The sequence below is a fragment of the Macrobrachium nipponense genome, chromosome 47 (genome assembly GCF_015104395.2).
Source record: "Macrobrachium nipponense isolate FS-2020 chromosome 47, ASM1510439v2, whole genome shotgun sequence".
In the NCBI taxonomy this organism is placed as follows: Eukaryota; Metazoa; Arthropoda; class Malacostraca; order Decapoda; family Palaemonidae; genus Macrobrachium; species Macrobrachium nipponense.
Window position 1 is genome coordinate 11019073 of NC_087222.1, and position 23561 is coordinate 11042633.

Genomic DNA, 23561 nt, shown 5'->3' on the forward strand with positions numbered 1-23561 from the left:
CCTCCCTACATGAAACAAACCAAGACTAATTTCGTCCCTGTAAAAGCAAAGAAAATTTTATTGCAGTCTTGGTGTTATTATTGAAGATTATAGCTGTTTCAACAGAATTTAATTTATATAGAATCTTCTCAGTTCTTCATGTTATCTTTTTCTCATCAGCATGTAGCTGGTATATCAGGACATATAAAGATTTCAGTTGTCTTAGGTTTGTTTCCTCTAATGTGTCGACAGCGCACAGGCAGTCATCTAAGAGAGTATACAAGTGAATGAACTAAAATATGTGGTTTACAGGCATCTATAGCAGGCAGGGCGTGTACAATCGGTGGGTAGGTCACTAAGCAAGGATTTCAATTGGTCGTAGGTTGGTGACAAAATCTGTCCCTGAGGCATTGAGATCTCCTAGGTCCATCCAGGGTTGTTGACGGGGTTGGGTGGTGGTTAGGGGTAACCAGCACGTGGGATATGGAAGGAATTAAGGTTGGAGAAGTCAATAATAATAATATCAGATATGCTGATGATATGCACTTGTTGCAGACTCCCATGATAAACTTCAAGCTTTAATCAGTACTTTACACCAATCAAGCAGAGAAAGAGGTCTGTCAATAAAAGTTAAGAAAACAGAAGGTATGTTTATCACCAAGGATGAAATACCCCCAAGAATAGATAGAAGAATTAATGCTGAAACAGTTAAACAAACCGATAGTTTTAAGTTTTAAATATGTAGGATGCACTATCACAAGTGATGGAAAATGCGAAAAAGAGATCAAGAAGAGAATATCCATGGCAAAAGATGCATTTGGTAAGATCAAGAAATTAGTCACCAACTCGAAAATGTAATGAATCTAAGGAGGAGGTTTGTGAAATGTTTTGTATGGCTGTGATGAAATGAGCAAAATTGGTAAAATATGTTGCGTGGTTATAATGAAAAAGAATTTATCCCTGTTGGAGGAAAGGTGTGTGGAAGATTTATATATGAAAAACTTGTTAGCTAAATTTAAAAGCTTTGAGGTGTTAGATGAAACGTCGTCTTTGATACACGGTCGGGAAAGTGCTGGAGAAGATGTTTGTGGTATATACTAGGGCTGTGATGTGAAGGAGCAGGTTAGAAAATATATAGTAGCCATGTTTTGTTGAAGTATTGTTTTTGAAAAAGCAAATGCGTATATTATCGCGTTCGTGTTTGTACAGTTTTTTCTAATGTATGTATTTGTATGGAATATTAATTCATTCCCCTGTATTTAGCATTGGTTACAAATATAAAATAACAATTCCGTCTGCCATTTGATTTTTCAACCTCTTTCGAACTCGGTATAATAAATAAACAAAATTGAAATATGTACCTTTGCCCTCGTTTTCGGCATGGGGGAATTATGACTCAAATTCTATGATAAATAAAATTTCACGTGATGGTGAAGTCAGCTTGGTGAATATGGCGGTAAGGTCTCATTTCTTCGAGTGTGTGTGTGTGTGTGTGCGTGATTCATCATCAGATAAGATTGACCCTGTTGGTTATTGGGGGAGATATCAAATTGGTAAATATATGTATCACATGAGGATGAAAAGTCAGTTGCCAAATATCCTTTTATCATGATACTCTGAATATCTAAGCAGCGTGTATATATATATATATATATATATATATATATATATATATATATATATATATATATATAAAACAAAATGTAACGGCTGAGAGAGAGAGAGGGAGGGAGAGAGAGAGAGAGGAGTCGATAGGGGCTCTATTTGTGATGTGCATATATAAATTTAGAGGTTTTATAGGAGGAGGATGAGGTAAACGTCCCGTTTACGTTGAAAACAATTAAAGGGGACATGAGTCGCAAAAAATCATTCCTGTACAGTTGCGTGATGTCACAGGGGTAGAAAAGTGGAGTCAATTTGGGGTGGGGGGTTGAAATATTGGTGTTATTCCCGTAGAGTTACGTGACATCACGGGGATAGGAAAGGTGGAGTCAATTTGGGGTCGGGGGTTGAAAGGATGGTTTTATTCCCGGAGAGTTATGTGACATCACAGGAGGGTAGGAAAGGTGGAGTCAATTTGGGGTCGGGGGTTGAAAGGATGGTTTTATTCCCGGAGAGTTACATGACGTCACAGGGGTAGGACAGTGGAGTCAATTTGGGGTCGGTGGTAGCGGGTTGAAATGTTGGTTTTTTTCCCGTAGAGTTACAGGTGGCCGTGGCCCCCACCACCATTTTCGACCTCATGTATGTACATGAGCTCATCAATAATGTGGAGTCGATTTGGGGTCAAGGGTGGCCACAACCCCTTTTGCACCTCATCTACGTATATCAGCTTATAAGACAAGTAGAGTCTATTTGGGGTTAGGGGAGGCCACGCCCCCTAATATGTGCTCATGTACGTACATGAGCTTATAATACAAATGGAGTCAATTTGGGGTCAGGGGTGGCCACACCCCTTTTTGGGGTTTGGGGGGTTGCCCCGCCCCTTTTTAGGCCTCACGTACATACATGAGCTCATCAGGAGGGGTGGGGGAGGGGGTTGAGCCACGCCCCTTGGGTGGGGCGGGGCGGGGTGTGGGGCAAGAAAAGTGGAGTCTATATATATATATATATATATATATATATATATATATATATATATAGATATAACAAATAAATAAAAGATAAATAAATAAATAAATAAATAAAAATAAATAAATTAATAAATAAAATAAATAAATAAATTAATAAAAATAATAAAATTAAATAAATGCATTAAATAATCAAATAAACATAAATAAATAAAAAATAATTAAATAAAAGATAATTGAATAAATAAAAATAAATAATAAGTAAATAAAAATAAATAACTAAATATATAATAAAAATGCATAAAAAATGAATGAATAAATAAATAAATAAACAAGGAATAAATAAATGAATAAAACATAAATAAAGAAATAATAAAAAATTAAAAAATTAAAATAATAAAATAAATAATAATAAAAAAAATAAAAAAAAACTGAATATAAAGATAAAAAATAAATAAATACAAAATAAATGAATAAATAAATAAATAAAAAGTAAAAAAAAAAAAATTAAATAAATAAATAGAAAATTAACAAACTTTTATAATAAATAAATAGATAAAAAGAAATGAATAAATTAATAATAAATACAACTATATTAATAAATATATAAAAAAATTAATAAATGAATGAAAAAATAAAAAAATAAATATAAAAAAAATATAATAAATGACAAAAATAAATCACTATATGAAGATACAAAATAAATAAAAATAGATAATAAACAAAAGTAAAAAATCAAAAAAAATAAAATAAATAAAAAAATAAAACAAATAGTAACAAAAAAATATAAAAATAAAAAATAAATAAAAATAAAAAATAAATTTATAAATAAAAATAAACAAATAAATAAAAATTGAAAAATAAATAAATAAGAGTAAATACATTACAATGAAATAAATAAATAATTAAATAAATAATTGAAAATCAATAAATAAATGAAAAGAAATAAATAAATGAATAGATAAAAATAAATGAATAAATAAATAAATAAATAAATAAAAGTAAATAAATAAATGAATATACAAAAAAAAATAAAAATAAATAAATGAAAATAATTAGATAAATAAAAGTAAATAAATAAATAAATATACAAATAAATATACAAATAAATAAATGAAAATAAATAGATAAATAAAAGTAAATAAATAAATATACAAACAAATAAATGAAAAAAATAAGTAAATAAAATGAAATAAATAAAACAAATGAATAAAAATAAATAAATAAATAAAACCAAATAAATGAAAAAAAAATTAAAAGATAACTAAATACATAAATAAAAATGAAAAGAATAAAAAAGTAATTAATATTAAAAAGAACTAAAATAAAGAAAATACAGTTAATAGATACCATTAAATAATGATAAAAAATTAAAAAAATAACATACACGATAAATTTATAAATAAATATAAAAATAAATACATAAAAAAATAAATAAAATTAATAAATGAAAATAAATAAATAAATAAAAAAATAAACAAATAAATTTACAAGTAAATAAATACAAGTAAATAAAGAAATAAACAAAAATAAAGAAATAACAAATAAATTTTACAAGTAAAAAATAAATACAATAAATAAAGAAATAAATAAAAAACAATAAATAAACAAAACAAATAAATTTACAAGTAAATAAATACAAATAAATAAAGAAATAAATAAAAATAAATAAAACTAAATGAAAAAAAATAAATAAACAAAGGAATGAATGAATAAATAATAAATAGATAACTATAAAAACAAAACATTAAAATAAATAAATAATAATATCTAGATAAAATAAACAAAAGAAATGGAAATGGTATAAGAATAAATAAATAAAAAAGTTAATTAAATAGTTGAATAGTTAAATAAAAAAAATAAATAAATGAATAAAAGGTAAATATAAAAAAAAACAAATATAGATAAATAGAAAATAAATAAAATTAAATAAATGAACATAAATGGATAAAAAAAAATAAAACAAATACAAAATATACAAATCAAATAAATAAAATATAAATAAATAAAAGTATGAAAACAAATGAATAAAATAAGTGAATGAATAAATCAATAACTAAATAAAAATACAAAAATGAATAAAAATTAATAACTATATAAAATTAAATAAACAAATAAACAAAAAAATAAATATACAAAAAATAAATAATAAACTAATAAATAAAATTTAATAAAAAATAAAATTAAATAATTTAAAAATAAATCAATATAAATAAAAAATAAAAATAATAAAACAAAATAATAAAATAAAAAATTAAATAAACAAAAAAATAAATAATAAAAAATAAATAAAATATACTAAATAATAATAAAATTAATAAATAAAAGAATATAAATAAATAAATAAAAATGAAATAAAAATGAATGTAAAATAAAAATTAATATAAAAATAAAATACAGAAAAATAAAAAAAATATAAAAATAAAATAAAATAAAAAGTTAATAAATAACAATAAATAAATAAATCTTGAATGGATAAGGTAAAATAGAAAAATAAAAAATTAAAAAAGAAATTAAAACATTAAATAAATAAAAATTAAAGAATTAAAATAAAAATAAATTTAAAATAAAAATAAATAAATTAAAAATTAAATAAATTAAAAATTAAATAATACAAAAATAAAAAAATGATAACAAATAAATAAAAAGTAAAGATTAATAAATAAATTAATAGATTATAAATAACATAAATTAGAATTATAATAAAAATGAAATTAAGATAAATATTAAAGAAAAATAAATAAATAAATTAACAAAAATAATAATAAAATTAATAAAAATTAATAAAATAATGAATACAAATCAAATAATGAATTCATTAATTAATTAAATTAATTATAATAATAATAAAAATTAGATAAACAAAAATAATAAAGGCAAATAAATAAATGAATAATAAAAAGAAATAAATAAATGAAATAAATATGAAAATAAACTAATATAGTAAATAAATATAAGAAAAATATAATGATTAAATAAAAATATAATGATAAATTAAAAAATAACAAAATAATTAGATAAAAATAAATAAAGACACATAAATAAATAAATAAATGAGTAAAAAGAAATAAATGAATATATAGAAATAAACAAATTAAATAAAATAAATGAATAAATAATAAGTAAAAATATAAAATGAATAAATTTTTTAAAAATGAAATAAAAATGATTAATGAATAAATAATAATAAATAAATAAATAAATAAATAAATAAATAAATAAATAAATAAATAAATAAATAATAAAAATAGATAGAAAATAAATAAATAAAAATAAATAAAATAAAATAAAAACAATAAATAAATGAAAATAAATAAATATATCAAGAAACAAATAAAAGTAAATAAATGAATAAATAAAAACTAAATAAAAATGAATAAAAAATAAAATAAGACAAATAAAAAAAGAAATGAATAAATAAATGAAAATAAAAAGAAATGAATAGAAAAAGAAATGATATAAAAAATAAAAAGGTAAAATAAAAATAAATGAATGAATAAATTAAAATAAATAGATAAATAAACATAAATAAGAAAAAAATGAATAAATATAAATATAAATAAGTCTAAATAAATAGAAATATATAGATAAAGATTAATAATTGAATAAATAAATCGAAAAAATAACAAATAAATAAAATAGGATAAATAAATAAATAAAAATTGAATAAATGAATAATCAAATTAATAAAAATAAATAAATAAAGATCAATAATAAATAAATATAAATAAAAAGATAAATAAATAATTATAACAAATAAATAAGAATAAATAAATAAATAAATAAATAAATAAATAATTAAATAAATAAATAAAATAAAAATAAATAAATATATAAATAAATAGATAAAAACAAACAAATAAATAAATAAAAAATTAAATAAATAGATAAATAAATACAAGTAAACATATCAATAAATAAAAATAAATCATTATCATAATCATCCAGGCGTTATTCCTCTCTATTTCTGGCTCTCTGCAGCAACTGAGCTGCAGACATTCTTCCTCCAATCATTCTCACCAATCCATCCATATATTTTTGTTGAGGTCTTCCTCTCGGTCTCCTTCCTTTGATTTTACCAGTGAGAGAGAGATGCTCTAGTTCTTGTCTTCTCACATTTTTCTACCTCTCACTGAGGCTAGAAACTCTCTTTCAACAATACTCTCTCTAATACTTCCTAATTAGTTTTCCTTTCTGTCCATGATTTTTGTAACATCCTTCTCCAAAACCACATTTCTGCAGCCTGTAACCTCTCCTCGTCTTCCTTCCTCAAAGTCCAAACAAAGAACTTCACAAACCTCCTCCTTAGATTCATGGATATTTTCGAGTTGGTGACTAATTTCTTGATCTTACCAAATACATCTTTTGCCATGGATATTCTCTTCTTGATCTCTTTTTCGCATTTTCCATCACTTGTGACAGTGCATCCTAAATAATTAAAACTATCGGTCTGTTTAAATGTTTCAGCATCATTTCTGATATCTATTCTTGGGGGTATTTCATCCTTGGTGATAAACATACCTGCTGTTTTCTTGATATTTATTGACAGACCTCTTTCTCTGCTTGATTGGTGTAAAGTACTGATTAAAGCTTGAAGTTTATCATGGGAGTCTACAACAAGTGCATATCATCAGCATATCTGATATTATTAATATTGACTTCTCCAACTTTAATTCCTTCCATATCTCTGAGATCTCTCATTATCATTTCACTATATAAATTGGAGAGATCAGGTGATAACACACAGCCCTGTCTTTCACCTCTCTTGCATCAAGAGAGGTTTCGGATAGAATAGTTTATTCTTCATATGATCTCTTGAATGGAAGGAAGGAAGGAAAGAAGGAAGAGTCCCCTTTTTCAGATCTTAACGCAAAACTTACTTTCGGAATTGTTCTATATACTTGGTTGTCTACGCTTTGTAGTTCATTAATTTCTTTCTTGCCTTAACACTCCATTTCTTCCATGGTATACATGGAGGATGGCATCACTAATCTTTTTCTAGTACAGTTGTCCTATCTTTACCCTGCTGCATATAGCTAAACCTTTTACTACTGACTGAATTAGCCATATTTGCATTTTCCTGATTTGCTTTAATTTGGGCCAAAAATATCTGTTCTCTGAAGTTTTTTGTCTTTCATGTTGTTGATCGTTACACCCAGATATTTACTCTGCTTAACTATTCTTATTCCTTCTAATGTGTTGCATATTTTCTTCATCATCAGTACTATGCCGATCATATATTAATATATTGATCTTGTCTGTTTATATTTAGACAACATTCGCTCGCTATTTCCATTGGGGTTTTTATTGCCTTTGTTATTTCTTCAAGGGTGCTGTGTCCTAGCTAGGAATAATCCATCGTCTGCATACGATAGTGCCACTGTTCTTGTAACTTCATTTCTGAAACCTTCTGTTGTACTTTCTAATTTTTCTATTATCAGGTATGTTATTAGCAGAAAGAATATGGTTGAGCCACTGCAACCCTTTCTAATTCCATTAGTTACATTTAGCTCTTTTTGTTCTGCATTGTTGAGGAAGAGACTTGTTACATCATTTATATGTCTTCACTACTGCACTTAATTATTACCTCTTATGTAGCCTATATTTCATCATGACCTCTATGAGCTCCTTCCTATTGGAAGTCTCTGTTGATACCACAAATAACTGGTCTTTTCATCTGTACATTTGTTGCATGCAGTGTTAAGATACACAAAATATCAGTGTCTCTTCTTTGTGTGGTAAAGCCTGATTGCAGTCCATGCATTTTTATAATCCCTAATATCCTTTTCTATTTTGTTTTTTAGGGACCCCATAAAAATTTAATGATACATTAGTTAATGCTATTGGCCTAAGATCTTTGACTGAGGATGTTGTTTCTTGAGGTAGGTGTTTTTTTTTACTTAAACCAGCTTTCCCTGTGTTTTCCTGCCTTTCAGTATGTTGTTTAAACATTCTGCCAATTCTCTTTGATTGTTGGTACATTGTAAGAACAGTTTGAACAGATTTGGTTTTATTCCATCTGGTCCTGGTGCTTTATTTGATTTATTTTCTCAAGTTGATTTTTTACATCTTCATCAGTTATATTGAATTCTACCATGGGTTTAATTTCTGTCTATGTTAGGTCATGCACTTCATCCATATGTTCTCTTAATGATACAGTCAAACCTCAGTTTTCGTACGCCTCTCTTTTCATACATTTCGGTCTTTGTAGACTTTTTTCTACGAAACTTTATCTCAGTTATCGTACGTTTCTTCGGTTTTTGCACACTCGAAAATGCTTGATATGGGGCCCATTGCGTGAATGGGCCCCATATCAAGCACCTAAACAAAGCATCCCGTCTTCTCTCGTGACCCATTCTGGCTTTGTTTCTCGCTGAACAACCATCTTGACACTCACATTCCACATTACCACACGTGTTTGTTGTGTTTTGTGCTAACTTTGCCGTAAAAACTAACTGTGTAGTATCCATCATGGAGCCAAAGAAAGCTGCAAGTGCCACCCCTTTGGTAAAAATTACCAGGAATACGATTGAATTTAAGAAAGAACTTGAAGCAAAGTATGAAAGTGGTGCACGTGTAGCTGATCTCGCTAGGATGTATGGCAAAGAAATATGAAATCAAGGCAGTTGATGTTGCAAAAGGGGTCACTTCTTTAACAAAACAGAGACTGCAATTAGTGGAAGATATGGAAAAGCTTCATGTCATCCACTTCCGATGCTCTCTCTCTCTCTCTCGGCTTCTTCCTCTCTTTCAATCTCTCCTCCTCTCTCTCTCATGACGGTGTATGGTGTCGGTTGGTTTCTTGTATAAAGGGTTCTGTTTGCCAATTTTCTACATGAGTGTCGTCAAAGAAAAGGTTTTCAATAAAATCCCCTGCCCTCCTCAATACCATCATTACATAGACAACACCTTCATAAGAGTCGACCAAGAGGAGGATCTTGAAACTTTAAGAAGGACTTTTGAAGAATGTTCTGTCCTCCGTTTCACATGCAAACGCAGCAGTGATGGTGCCCTACCCTTCTTGGACGTTTGGTTACATTAGACTCCTACGAGTTATACCTCCATGGTTTATAAAAAATCCCATGAACCCAGGTCTATGCCTTCATGGGTCCAGTAAATGCCCAGACCGATATAAAAGATCTGTAGTATATGCCTTCATCCGTCGCGCCCTCACACACTGCTCCACATGGAGAGAAACTACAAGAGAGGTCGAAAGGTCCACACATATCCTCGTCAATAACAACTAAGCAAATCATATGGTTGAACATCAAACCTGAGAATCCATAAATAACTGGCACCGGGAAAGCACAACAGAAGCCAACAACAACCAAAGTGGATCTATAAAAATATTTTATAAAAACTATATGCACCACAAATATTTAGAAGATGAAAAGGCTATCAGGGAAATAATAAAGGACAATGTCTCCACCACTGCAGAAAGGGATAAAATTAGCCTCGTAATTTATCATCAAAATATGAAAACCAGCCAGCTGCTTCTTAAAAACCACCCGGCGGCCCTAGAAAAGTCTTTGAAGAAAGTGTCATCTACGAATTCACATGCCCGGTGGAAGGATGCCACCACTCCTATGTCGGGATGACCACTATAAGACTCTCTAAGGATCTCTCCTGGCACCTTCAAGAAGGGGCCATTTTCGATCATTACAGAGAAAATCATAACAGAAGACCAGAAAGAATGAGCTCATAACGACCATAGAAATTATCGACAAAGCACCGGACTGAAGATTATGGTTTCTCGAGGCACTGCATATATTAGAAAAAATCGAGTATCCACACAGTAAAGGAGACAAAATTTCTCCCTACCATCATAAAAAGAAATACTAGAAACCAACTGACACCATACACCGTCACAAGAGAGAGAGAGAGAGAGAGAGAGAGAGAGAGAGAGAGAGAGAGAGAGAGAGAGAGAGAGAGAGAGCACTGGAAGTGGATGACACGTCACCTGGATAGCTTATAATACCTACCACCCACGTGCTGGTTACCCCTAACCACCACCCAACCCCGTCAACAACCCTGGACGGACCTAGGAGATCTCAATGCCTCAGGGACAGATTTTGTCACCAACCTACAACCAATTAAAATCCTTGCTTAGTGACATACCCACCGATTGCTATAAATGCCTGTAAACCTCATATTTTAGTTCAGTCACTTGTATACTCCCTTAGATGACTGCCTGTGCGCTTAGATGACTGCCTGTGCGACACGTTAGAGGAAATAAACCTAAGACAACTGAAATCTTTATATGTCCTTATATGTCCTGATATACCAGCTACATGCTGATGAGAAAAAAATAACATGAAGAAGTGAGAAGATTCTATATAAATTAAATACTGTTGAAACAGCTATAATATTCAATAATAATACCCAGACTGCAATAAAATTTTCTTTGCTTTTACAGGGACGAAATTAGTCTTGGTTATTTTATGTGGGGAGACAATCATAAGCTACTGAATCTATGGCTGGGCTAGTCCCCAATAATTTATGGTTTCATGCGTATACCTCGTGTAATGTTCCATCCCTGGCTGCCAAAAATCAAGCATTACACGATAACATACGGCATAGTCTATCTGTAAGTCCCCAGTTCAAGCCTCAGGCCACTGAAGTAAACCTTTATCAGTAATCATTTAATATTTGATGTTTTCATGTGACTACAGGTTTCCCTTAAACTGGCAAGTCACCAACGGCATATCTCGGTCATCTGCACCCCATATCACACTGCCTTCAATGGAGTAACATGTTCTACCTTTTTTTCAAGGCTGGTGCTGCACTGATCAAGCTCAGAGATGCACTATAGTACTCCTATACAAATTGTAAGAACATCTTTTAATAACAACATGAGCTATATTAGGTGTAAAATGACAGTTTTTTTAAAGCAAATTGTGTTTTTCCTAACTATACAAACCCGAGATCCTTTACATTAAGAATTACTTTTGGCAAAGCTGAAAAACGGCCACTAGACTTTTAAAAAAAGGTGGTTGGCGGGGGTCCTGCCTGTCTGAACGTAAACATTCCATTTTATTTTTGGCCCAGGTATCAGATTGAGGGGTGGCATGAGGTGGACATGAGATGTAAATGACCTCAGGTTTGCATAGTTAAGAAAAATACAATTTACTTAGAAAAAATTGTCATTTGTTCCTAAACAATATACAAACACTTGGTCTTTTACATTAGGAGGACTGATATCTGGAGGGAGGAATTTGAATGAGTCTCTAGAACTGGCTGGAGTTTGCAACACCTAGATTTTCTTCCTGGTTGAGAGGGCAAGGAATAGTATCATGCCTCTGATGAATTGATCGTAGTAGTACAGAGACTGTGTGATCATTCGTCAGACTTCTGGGCTTTTTTGAACGAGGGAGAAAACATAACCCCATTCAAAAGCAAGCTGAGATGAATCTGAGAGTTAAAGACAGTAAGGCAAATATAAGCAGTGGGTTTGTCTTATAGTCAGGGACCTCCCCTTGCTAGAGAAAGGGGCAGTTGCTTCTATACTCTATAAAGATAAACGGAATGGTTGTTGCAGTTCCAGCATGTGACGGCCGGATCCACTCTCTGCCCAAAGGAGGAGAAGGGGGATGAAGGGGCAGAGGAGAGAAGCTAGTCACTCCCTCATTCATTCTTCCGTCTCCACAATTGCACATCTAAAAAGAGATGCAACCTTGTTCTGATAAAGGAGCCAGGTAAGCTACACAATTTGTTGAGCAGCCACCACAGGTCCAAAGGAATAATTAACAGTCATTTCTTTTAGAGGTTAACTGCCAGCTACCAAAACAGTTAGACTTGCAGTTTGAATTAAGAGGTAGTGAGGTAGTCAAGTTTTAAACTTCTCCCTCATAGCAGGATATGTTTGTTGGTTTTGTAATATTCTGTTTTTATTCAGACTTTTTAAACTTATTCGATTCATCAAAGAAAATAGTCCTGCAAAGTGAATAGAGTATAGTCATCTACACAGTTCGCCAAAGGGCAGCTGTTATGTGAATGAAGTTGGTGCATTGGGACCACAAGGAAAGATGCACTTCAATTGGGAAGAGGTGCACTGGGACCAGATACTCGGTGCATTCAGACCACATCATGGTGCATTCATTCACTTGTGGCAGTGTAGAATATTATTCTGATATTACTTAAGTTTTAATAGGATCAAATGAACAATTTTATTTGTGTATAAAGAATTTTTATTATCATCTATCAATATTTTCAAAGTTTATACAATAAGATAAAATAAAAAAAGAGGTTTAATCTAATCAGAATAACACATTACTTTCGTCATTTACATAACTAGTCTAGTCTAAACACTTCAGACTACTTAACCTAAAACAAAATACTACACAGTCTACTGTATATAGTGAGTGAATACAAGGCATTAGGATTCACTTACAAATGCTTTAGTACATTCTTTGTAGAAGAATAAAACCAAGAACAAATAAAAAAATAATCATATAAAAATACACCTAAATTTCATTGAAGTTTAATGAAGATATCAATCCTTTCTATTTCCACTAAGAACATTTCATGGAAACATTCAAGCTCACAACTACATATACAAGTGCATATATGCACAATGCTGAATAACAAAAGGAAGAAAACTTCGTGTCAGCCAAAGGCAATATTAATTCCTTATTTGGAAATCATACAAAAAATACACAGGAACAAGAAAAGTGGAGAAGGCAAAGGGAAGTTTCTTTACCTAGCACTGTGCAGTGTTCATTGAGAACAATTGTAAGAAAAAAACAAAGTCATTTATTTTACCTTTGCATAAAGGTTACACAACCATTTTGCATCAAAATCATTCTGGCCAAAATACTTTGGCTCTGCCTTGACTTCCAATATAGACTCTGCAAATGAAGAGCCTTCATCTACACTTTCAGTGAGACCCTCCTCCAAATTCTCCTTTTCTTTCAGTAACAGCAATGATGATGGTCATGAATTGGATCATAAAAATTTAAATATGGTTTTTCTTTTTATCGTCCCTTAGGCTGCTGTTGCCTTTTTTTCTATAGATTTTGCAGACAAGTTCACAATAATTATCTCTACATCAAGTGCAACTTACTTTGGGGTGCAAAACATTAACAAATCTGGCAGTGCAACTGAACATCCTCTCTGATGAGTGACTTTGCTTGTGCATTCAGAACCAATGACTGTGATTTGCAGAATATAAGACAAAAGTACAACATGCAGTGTAAAAGAACAATATCTATCCTCCATGAGTGCTCACATATGTTATGAATCTACAAGAGAAAAACTGTTTCAACATCGTGTGGAAGTATGACGCCTTTCTTCTGAGTTAACACATTCTAAGATGAACCTAATGAAAAAAAAAGACTTCTTGGAAACCAAGTGCAGATACAGGATATGACTTCTTTCTAGCATGAGTTTTCACACACATTTTTAGACACCTTCATTCAAAACAGATGCAGGAGTCAAGTTAAACAAAATAATGTAATAAAAACTACTTGGACACAGATCAAGTAAACAGTTTCTGTCTAGTGTGAATTCTCTTGTCTTTTGAGAGGACTTGGTTGAGAAAAACTTCTTTGACATAAAGAGCAACTATATGGTTACTCCTTCGCTTATGTTATTCCTAATTTTCAATTTATATCAGGGGTGCAATGGACCCCAGCCTGGGGTCTATGGCTGGGCTAGTTTCTCGGTGTTTACCATTGCTTTGAGGGCAGCAATTTACACCTCATTTATACTGGGTAATTTCGTATGCCTTGAAGATATTTTCTCAGATTTTTCTTTATAATTCCTATTGCTTCTACCACCAAAGGTATTTTTTTCTGTTTCCTTCAGTTCCCATGTGCTTTTCAGGTCATTCTTCAGGTCTTGGTATTTTGCTATTTTATGCCTTTCAGCTCTATTGAGGCCAAAGTCACCGGGTACTGTCACATTTATAATCTTTGCTGTTTATTCCTTGTTCCAGATCACAACATCAGGTCTCATAGTACCTCCTTCTATATATATCTTCCTGTTGGAATTTCCTTGTCATAAAAGATGGCAACAGCCCTATTGGAGGTGACTGGATCTGGTTCATGCTCCTATACTTTTTCTTTTACTTCAGTTCTGTATACTTTACACATTTTGTTGTGGTGGGCTGTGTAGTGACCATCTGCAAGCAGTCTTGCAGGCTGATATCAGATGTCTAACACTCAATCACTGCTTGAAAAATCCTACATGGATCATTTGCTGATATGCTTGGCATTTTCTTGAAGCTCTTTGTTAGGAAGCCTTGATCTTGTGCTCCTATTATCAGTCTTTCTCCATCATAACCTAGATCTCCATTTCTTATACAGCTGAGTGACTCTTTGTTGTCTATGAAACTTTTTTCCATTTCTTGAAAAATTCCTGCTCTTCCATTGTCTTTCTACCTTTCCATTCGAAGTCTCTCCTCTCTGTGACTGTATTTCTGCTTGTTCTTCCTGGCTAATTCGTTTTTACTGGAGTCTGTTCGTACCCTCCCCGGTTCCTTCTATCAGATCTCCTGCAAAGTTCTTAGCCTGTTTTGTTATTGATGTTAGTTGGCTCAGGGCTCCATTATGGGGTTGGGCAACCTTTTTGATGTTTTCGTCCTCAGAGCCTTTCAAGTACTGCCCTATACTTACTATTGTTGCTCTGTAGGCCTGGTTGATCTCAGTCAGGCCTAATCTACCTTCTCTGTGAGGAAGATATATTCTGTCCACACACTGGTGTCTGTATGTGACTTTGTGTAGGGTGAGAATCTTCCTGGTTTTAATATCAATCCTGTCTAACTCTCCTTGTGGCCAGTCTACAATGCCAAAACCATATGTCACCAATGGTATTACCAGCTGGTTTATGGCAGTGATCTTGTTTTTTTATGTTAATTCTGACTTACGTATCTTCTTTCAGCACTTGATGTATTCTTTCTCTGTCTTTTCTCTCATTTTCTTGTATTTCATATATCCCGTCTGCTATGACTCCTGTGACCCATTTGTAGGTTGTTCATAGACAGCAGATGACCCTATATTTGTTAGGGAGCTCAGTCTCAGAGCTCTTAGGGAGAAGATTGGTTCTTCCTGTTGTGAGCCACTCTGGTGATTCTTCTCCTTTCACTATTCTTGAAAAGGCTTGCATATAAGTGTGGTGTAGTGCTGTGATCTTTTTAAGCCAGAAATTTTAGATCTTGCCTATTCTTGGGGTCTTGAAATGGATATATTCTTTTAGTTTTGTTACTTTTTCTGTGATGAAGCTTACTGGTGGCATTTGCTGTTTCTGGCTGTTCTTCTGCCTAATGGTGTCAATCCATGAATTCTCATGGTGTTGTCTAGGGTCTTCAAACAGTGGCTTCCAAAATCTCTCTAGGTCTTCCTTGCTTGGTGGTGTTCGTACCTCCACTGTTTCTTTCATGTTTCTATAATCAATCTTTGGATTTTCACCAAACTGCCTATTTATCTGTTTTGCTTTTATCTCCTGTTATTTGTTTCTCATTTGTGCAGTTAGGGCCTTTACTAGTGCCAATTTTCCACTTAATTGTTCATCCCCTATTCTGTATTATTCTTTATTTTCCTTATTTTTTGAGCAGATTTTTAAAGTGATATTGATCTGTCATATAGTTGGTCATTTGAGAAATCTCTGCCTTAACTGGTTTACTTTATCATATTGTTTCTTTTTCCTCTCCAGTATGCAATCTCATATGATGTGTAAGATGTGATTTCTGGGAAAATGCTTTCCCACATTCCTTGCACATATATGGCTTCTCTCCAGTATGTAATCTCATATGAACTTTAAGACTTAGTTTATGGGAAAATGCTTTATCACATTCCTTGCAAATGAATGGCTTCTCTCCAGTGTGGGTTCTCATATGAATTGTAAGATGTGGTTTCTGGGAAAATGCTTTCCCACATTCCTTGCAAATGAATGGCTTTTCTCCAGTATGTAATCTCATATGAACTTCAAGACTTTGTTTATGGGAAAATGCTTTCCCACATTCCTTGCAAATGAATGGCTTTTCTCCAGTATGAAATCTCATATGAACTTTAAGACTTAGTTTATGGGAAAATGCTTTCCCACATTCCTTGCAAATGATGGTTTTTTCTCCAGTAATGTAATCTCATATGAACTTTAAGACTTAGTTTATGGGAAAATGCTTTCCCACATTCCTTGCAAATGAATGGCTTTTCTCCAGTATGTAATATCATATGAACTTTAAGACTTTGTTTCTGGGAAAATGCTTTCCCACATTCCTTGCAAATGAATGGTTTTTCTCCAGTATGTAATCTCATATGAACTTTAAGACTTAGTTTATGGGAAAATGCTTTCCTACATTCCTTGCACACGAATGGTTTCTCTCCAGTGTGGGTTCTCATATGAATTGTAAGATGTGGTTTCTGGGGAAATGCTTTCCCACATTCCTTGCAAATGAATGGCTTTTCTCCAGTATGTAATCTCATATGAAGTTTAAGACTTAGTTTATGGGAAAATGCTTTCCCACATTCCTTGCACTTAAATGGCTTCTTTCCAGTATGGATTTTCATATGAACTATAAGATTACGTTTCAAGGAAAATGCTTTCCCACAGTCATTGCATATGAATTTCTCTCTGGTAGGATTTGTGATATTATTTGTAAGATTAACTTTCTTGTAAATTGCTTTCTCACAGTCAGTGGATATGAAAGGCTTCTCTCCATTGTCACGGACCCTTCTTTCTTGTTTTACATCCTTTTTGCAAGTTTGTGGATGTTTTTCATTCACTATTAAATTCATTTCATATGAATATTCATCATCTTCATTAGACTCACAGAATTCCTCTGGCTCTATTTTGATGTCCATCAATGGATCCAGAGACAAAAAGTCTCCATCACTGGTTCCACTAAAGGCAGCCATGTTGACGTTTTCTTGATTTATGGAAGGTAGTGATAATGCACCTTCAGTTTCACTTTTCAAAGGAAATTCTAAAGAATGTTTTGGATTCATTTTAGCCTTATGTCCTGTCCTGTTCTGTAATGACAATGTGTTCAATTCACAACTCTTAACATAAAATTGTTTACAAATAATTACTGAATAAATCTGCTAAAAAGTTAAGTACAAAATCTTGAAGGACTACAAACAGATTTCACTGCTGATGTATGAATCTAATATTCAAAACAAATTTTACTTGTTTAAATTTGTTAAATACGCATACAGTAATTCACTGTTGTCTCATATGCTTAAGAGTTGCTATTGGTAATGTTCCCTGTAGTACCATTAAACAACATGCATTTCGCAAAATTCCTGATGCTAATCAAAACTGACGAAGGAAGGAAGGTTCTTCTGAGGGAGAATCTGGAATCAAACAATGCAATACAGAGTTAGGAAACATAATGTCAGAACTGAATCAACAAAATAATAAATCAAATTCAATTCAGGTTCCCATAAAGGTCTTAGGGCAAAGTGTGCATTTGATAGTTTTATCCAAACATTAATACAATCTAACCAAACATTGTCCAGACACAGCATCAAAACATTCCTGAGGCAACAATGCAACAATAGATTAGCAGTTAATATTGACGCCCACCACCTCACATCTGTAAACCTTCTTAGCTTGAACATATTAACAAATCAAAGGCCGAGAATAGAAAATGCAAGAGACCAGCATAAGAGTTTTGTGGGGTAACAGCAGGAAGGGTACAGTTCACAGCAAATGCTTAATTTTGTGACCCAACTATACATAACACCATATTATCCACAAATGTGGTAGATAATAAAAAGAAAAAATAGTAAGGGTGAATTGAGTAGTAATTTGAAGAGAGATGAAAGTTTCCAAATTAGTTTCACTGATTGTTATTGTTGATACAATACATGAGTAGCTATTATGACCAGCAACACTGATGACAGTCTTGGAAGGTATGTGCTGCTACATTTCTTCAAATATGACATTTTTTTCAGAGCTATACAAACCAGAGCTTTTAATGAAGGAGTATCTTTCAGTGCATGTTGGAAATTGGTTAACTGGTGGTTAAGAAGAGTGAGTAGGGTAATGAACAAAGAGGGGTGGCTGTGATGGGAGATATAATATAAGGTTTATGTTTGTATACCTATGAAAATTTCATATTACAGCATTTCTTCAATTAGTGTATCTGCATATGCATGTATACATACATAAATAAAAATGAATAGAGTAAAAAGTCCTTTTGGTTTTCAATGCTGCAAAGGTGGAATAAATACAATTTTTTAAGTAATTTGTATTTTTCCTAATATACAAACCCGAAGGTCTTTACATATGGATATAATTGCAGTGCAAGCTGGGAAAACAGCCGTTCAACTTTAAATAAGGTGGTTAACTATCAACGGTAGAGTGGGGGTCCCCCCACCCCTATCCTTATGTTTCACTCTAACCCTCTGGCTCAGGTAACAGAATGAGGGGTGGCTTGAAGTGGGACATTTATGTAAAGACCTGTAGGTTTGTATGTCCAGAAAAATACAAATTACTTAAAATATTTGTAGTTTGTTCCTAAAGAAATACAAACCGTCGGTCTTTATGTATGTATTAAAGGCACTAGTAGTAACATATAATATTAAATGATTAAATAGTGGGGTTGATAACCTTAGCTCTTGCCGGTTAGAGACAAATGCAAAACACTGGATTCCTCGAAGATGCTGAGATGAACAAAACTAACAGGAAAGCTTACCGGTGCATAATTGGAGTCAGTGAAGCATTCCAAAGATCACGAGTTCCATGTATGTAGCGTGCATAAATCTGTGCGTCAATTGGTGAGTGTATGTTTGTAATGCACAGAAAATGATATGTAATCTATTGTATAAGAATCAAAGGGGGTCTCACTGAAATTGATTGATAGTGTCGAACACGTCACAGAAGAGGCGTTGCAGGTCCATCGGACAAGGTAACAAAGTGAACTTTGAAAAAGTTAATATTTATAGTGACGAAATTCAGCTTTTAAAGAAAAGTATAGAGGTGTAGCACACATTTTTTATTGATGAACTTTAATGTTTTATGGTGCCATAATAACTGGTCTCTTTATTTCAGATGGATTCGAAGTCACCATATGGGTTTTCTATTTTGACCGATAAACTATGAATGTTTGGACACTTGAAGGAAAAGGGGTACTTACTTAAATATGATTTTGAGAGGAATATGATAGTTTAACATTTCTTTTTTGAAGTCATACTTAACTCATTTTATTCCATTTTCATGTTAGCTAATTTTGGGAAATAAAAAGTATATTTTTTTAATAACAAGATTTTCAGCTAATTTCAGAGATGACATTCAGCATCAAAAGGTAGGCTACATTACCAGTTAGATTATTTTTTCATTTGTTTAAACAAGTGTCATTTGACCTCGTTAGAGATTTTTCCTCATTAGAGATTTGGTGGCTAGTGGTTAAAAGGTACATTCAAGTCTATAGGTTATGTTTCCGAATAGACTAGAATTAGATAGGTTACGCATATTTTGGGGAAAAGTGGTTATAATTAAGTATTGAGCAACTGACTCTTGTTGATTTGAGGGGAATTTATCTGATAGTCAGGAATTAAGCCGGTAGCTACTGCTGGCAGTGATCTTAAATGCTGTTTAGTGTAAAGACATATTCCTGTGTTTCTGGGGGGGGGAAGTGAATTCATATGATAAACGGGGATTAATTACGCACGGTTGCAAGTGTAGCCGGGTACTGACTTCGGACCTATAAAGACATGAGTGTATAAGTTTATTTCTTATTTTTTTTTCTCTTTATTGGTGTTAATTCAGCAGACATTAGGGGTTTTGTTGTATTGAAATATATTAGAAAAATTGGTATGATAAGTTTCGTTTTTGTGCGTGGTATGAGAGAGAGAGAGAGAGAGAGAGAGAGAGAGAGAGAGAGAGAAATGACAAAGAGAGAGAGAGAGAGAGAGAGAGAGAGGCTGCTGGGTGAACGGTTTCACTAACTCATCAGATTTCGGTTCGAGATACATTCTTTTTCTCTCACTAGCTTCTTCCCATTTTCTAAAGACCATCGTGACCTTGTAACCAGTTCAAATCACTGATTGACCCTGAAGCTGAGAAGCAGCTAGATGTAAATAACGGTTTTTTGGATTGGTGCATCTTTATTTTATCTTTTATTGGTGAATAATATATTATTACTTATGGGTTGGTGGTTTGTGTGCTCATATATATATCAATGTTATTAAGGTCGGGGCGAATCCTAAAGGATAAGAGTTATAGTAAAGAAGGCAAAATGGTCGATGCAATTACAAGCCAAACGTTAGTGCACAAAATAACAAACATAAATGCAGGAGTTAGCAGTTTTCGAGGCATTGTTGATGGCGTTTTCTCCCTACCAGTGCAAATTTTTATCGTGGGAGTGAATAACTATTTAAACACCAAGGGAATTAAGGATGATACAGAGGCGTTTACAGTGGCAAAAGCCTTGTTAGATTTAAATAAAGGGGATTTGTCATTTAGATGCACAAAATGTCGGTCATAGACCGAATTGCAAGCATTTTTAAGAGCGGCTTATGGCTCAAAAGAACACGGCAATATCATAAGAGATCTAAAAGGGCTGTACAAAATTAGAAAAGGCACAACAAGCCTTATTGAGCATAACTCAAAACTTATTGACTCAGCAGCAGGAGAATGGATATAGAAATTGAGAAATTCCAAATGTGTAAATGGGAATAATGTTTCATTTGACAATTTATATAAATTGATGCATTTTGCAATGCTTCTACACGACGTCCCAGATGCAATCGTAGACAGATTTGATGAAGTGAACCTAGTACATCAGACGAGGAACTAATGTATACCCAAATTCAGAAACATATGTCCAAATGTCCCATGGTGGATAGTACTTTTTTTTAAAGGAACCGGTCTAGAAAATAATGATACAAAGAGACTCAGATTTTCCTTCTCCACATTTGTGTGCAAAAGTGGAATATAAGAGAGGATCGATCGATCAAAGGTAATAGCAGTTGTGTTGCTACAATTGTAATAAACCAGGGCACACAAAGAAAGTATGTAGAGTCAAATATTGTGGAATGTGTAAAAGTGTGGATCACTGTTGGCAGGCTTGTCCATCTCAGACACGGAGAGATGCGAGACCCACACTTCAGAAATTTGGGAGTTACAATACGAGAACTTCCCAGGCAGGTCACTTAAAAGGGCAAAGGGATCGGCAAAATTTTTAGAAAGCCAATCAACAAAAAGGGTACAGATGATTTGTACGTGCCATTGTGGTCTCATGGGGGACGCCCCAGAGCCCAGGCCGATAGTATATGGAACAGTGGAGGATGTGGATATCCCAATCTTTATAGACACAGGCGCGTCTGTGAATTTAATGGACCATAATCTGTGTTAATCCATGTTCTCCCATTACCCTTTGAAACCCTCAACAGAGACGGTGTGTGATGTGCAAGCCCATAGATTAAACACCCTGGCTTTTGTTAGAATATGATTTACCTTGGGTGATAGAATGTTAATAGAACAGAGGATATGGGGAATACTGAAAACAAGGGTGCTTTTGGGAGTGCTAATGGTAATGATACCTGGGATATGGGGAGTGGTGATACCAAAACCCACACTGATGATACAGGAAATAACAGCGGTGATGTCGGTAATGATAAATGGGATATTGAGGGCCACGGTGGTAACAATGGCGTTATGGGTAGCGAAGCTGATACTAATACTGATATTATTACTGGTAATAACAATGGTGTCTTGGTGGATGCAATGAGAACCACAGGCGGTGATATTTATGGGATCATGGAACAGAGAGGTACTAACCACAAATATAAATGTGTTTTATCAGAGGATGCTATTTTAATGCCAGGTCAAAGACTATGGTAAATTCAAACTGAGGGAAGTAAAAAACCCCACGGAAGTATGCATAATTGAGGGCAGCGAGAAACTAAGAGGGGTTATTAGCATTACATCAATGAACAGTGTATCAAACACTGGTGTTACATGGGTAGAATTACTGAGCTGTAATGATGCAGTTAGGAAATATCAGAAGAATACATATGTGGTAGACCTCCAAGATTGGAGTAATGTCAGTGGTTCAGTAGTTATTGTAAAGGGGAAAACTGAGTTTTCAGAGGCAGAAATGCAATCAAGAAAGAAAATATTTAGAGAACATTAGGTAATGCAGATATAAAGAGCATATAGAAGCGGTAAGCGAGCTCTAGGCAGAATTTGGGGACATGGTAGCTTTACGAGGAGATAAACTGGGATTGACTAATGTGTTCATAAAAGCTTTACGAGGGGATAAACTGGGATTGACTAATGTGTTTGTAAAAGAGGTCAGTAAATGGGAGGAGGAAGGCACCATTATTCCTAGTGCATCTCCATACAACTTTCCTCTGTTAGCAGCACCTAAGAAGGACAGGTCTGACCAAGCATGCGTTGACTTTGGACGTTTGAATGAAAAGACAATTCCTGAGCGTTACCCAGTCACATGCATACCGGATGTTTTTGTAGAAATTGGGGGACATAATATTAACAGCTCAATTGATTTAGCGCAGGGTTTTTTGCAGGTCCCTCTTAGTGAAAATAGTAAGGAATATACGGCCTTTTCAGTGCCCAAGGGAAACTATGAATTTATGTGGATGCCGTTTGGTTTTTGTGTACATGGATGATATATTAATTGCAACAGACTCGATCGTGCAACACCTAGAAGTGCTTAAGGAAGTACTTAGGAGACTTAGGTTTGCAGGATTGAAAATTAAGCTAGCTAAGTGTTCCTTTTTGAAGAAGCAAATCAAACATTTAGGTCATGTCATATCTAAGGAAGGGGTTAGAGTAAATGACGATAAAGTCAAAGCAATATCAGATTTTCATACCCAGAAATCAAAGAAAGAAATTAAGTCATTCCTAGGGATGGAACGAGTTTTTTGTAGGTTTGTGAATGGATTTTCTAACATAGCAGCTCCTCTAACAGATGCATTGTGGGAAGACATTCAATTTTATTGGAGAGAACCGCAACAAGTAAGTTTTCAAAAATTTAAGGACGCATTAATGAATCCCCGAGTTCTGAAATTTCCAGATTTCAGCAAACTGTTCATATTAGTGACTGAT

At 32.9% G+C, this 23561-nt stretch overlaps 1 pseudogene; it reads right to left on the reverse strand.

The window, feature by feature from the left end:
* Positions 1-23561, reverse strand: part of LOC135204524 (zinc finger protein 546-like) — a 128021-nt pseudogene that overhangs the window by 82512 nt on the left and 21948 nt on the right.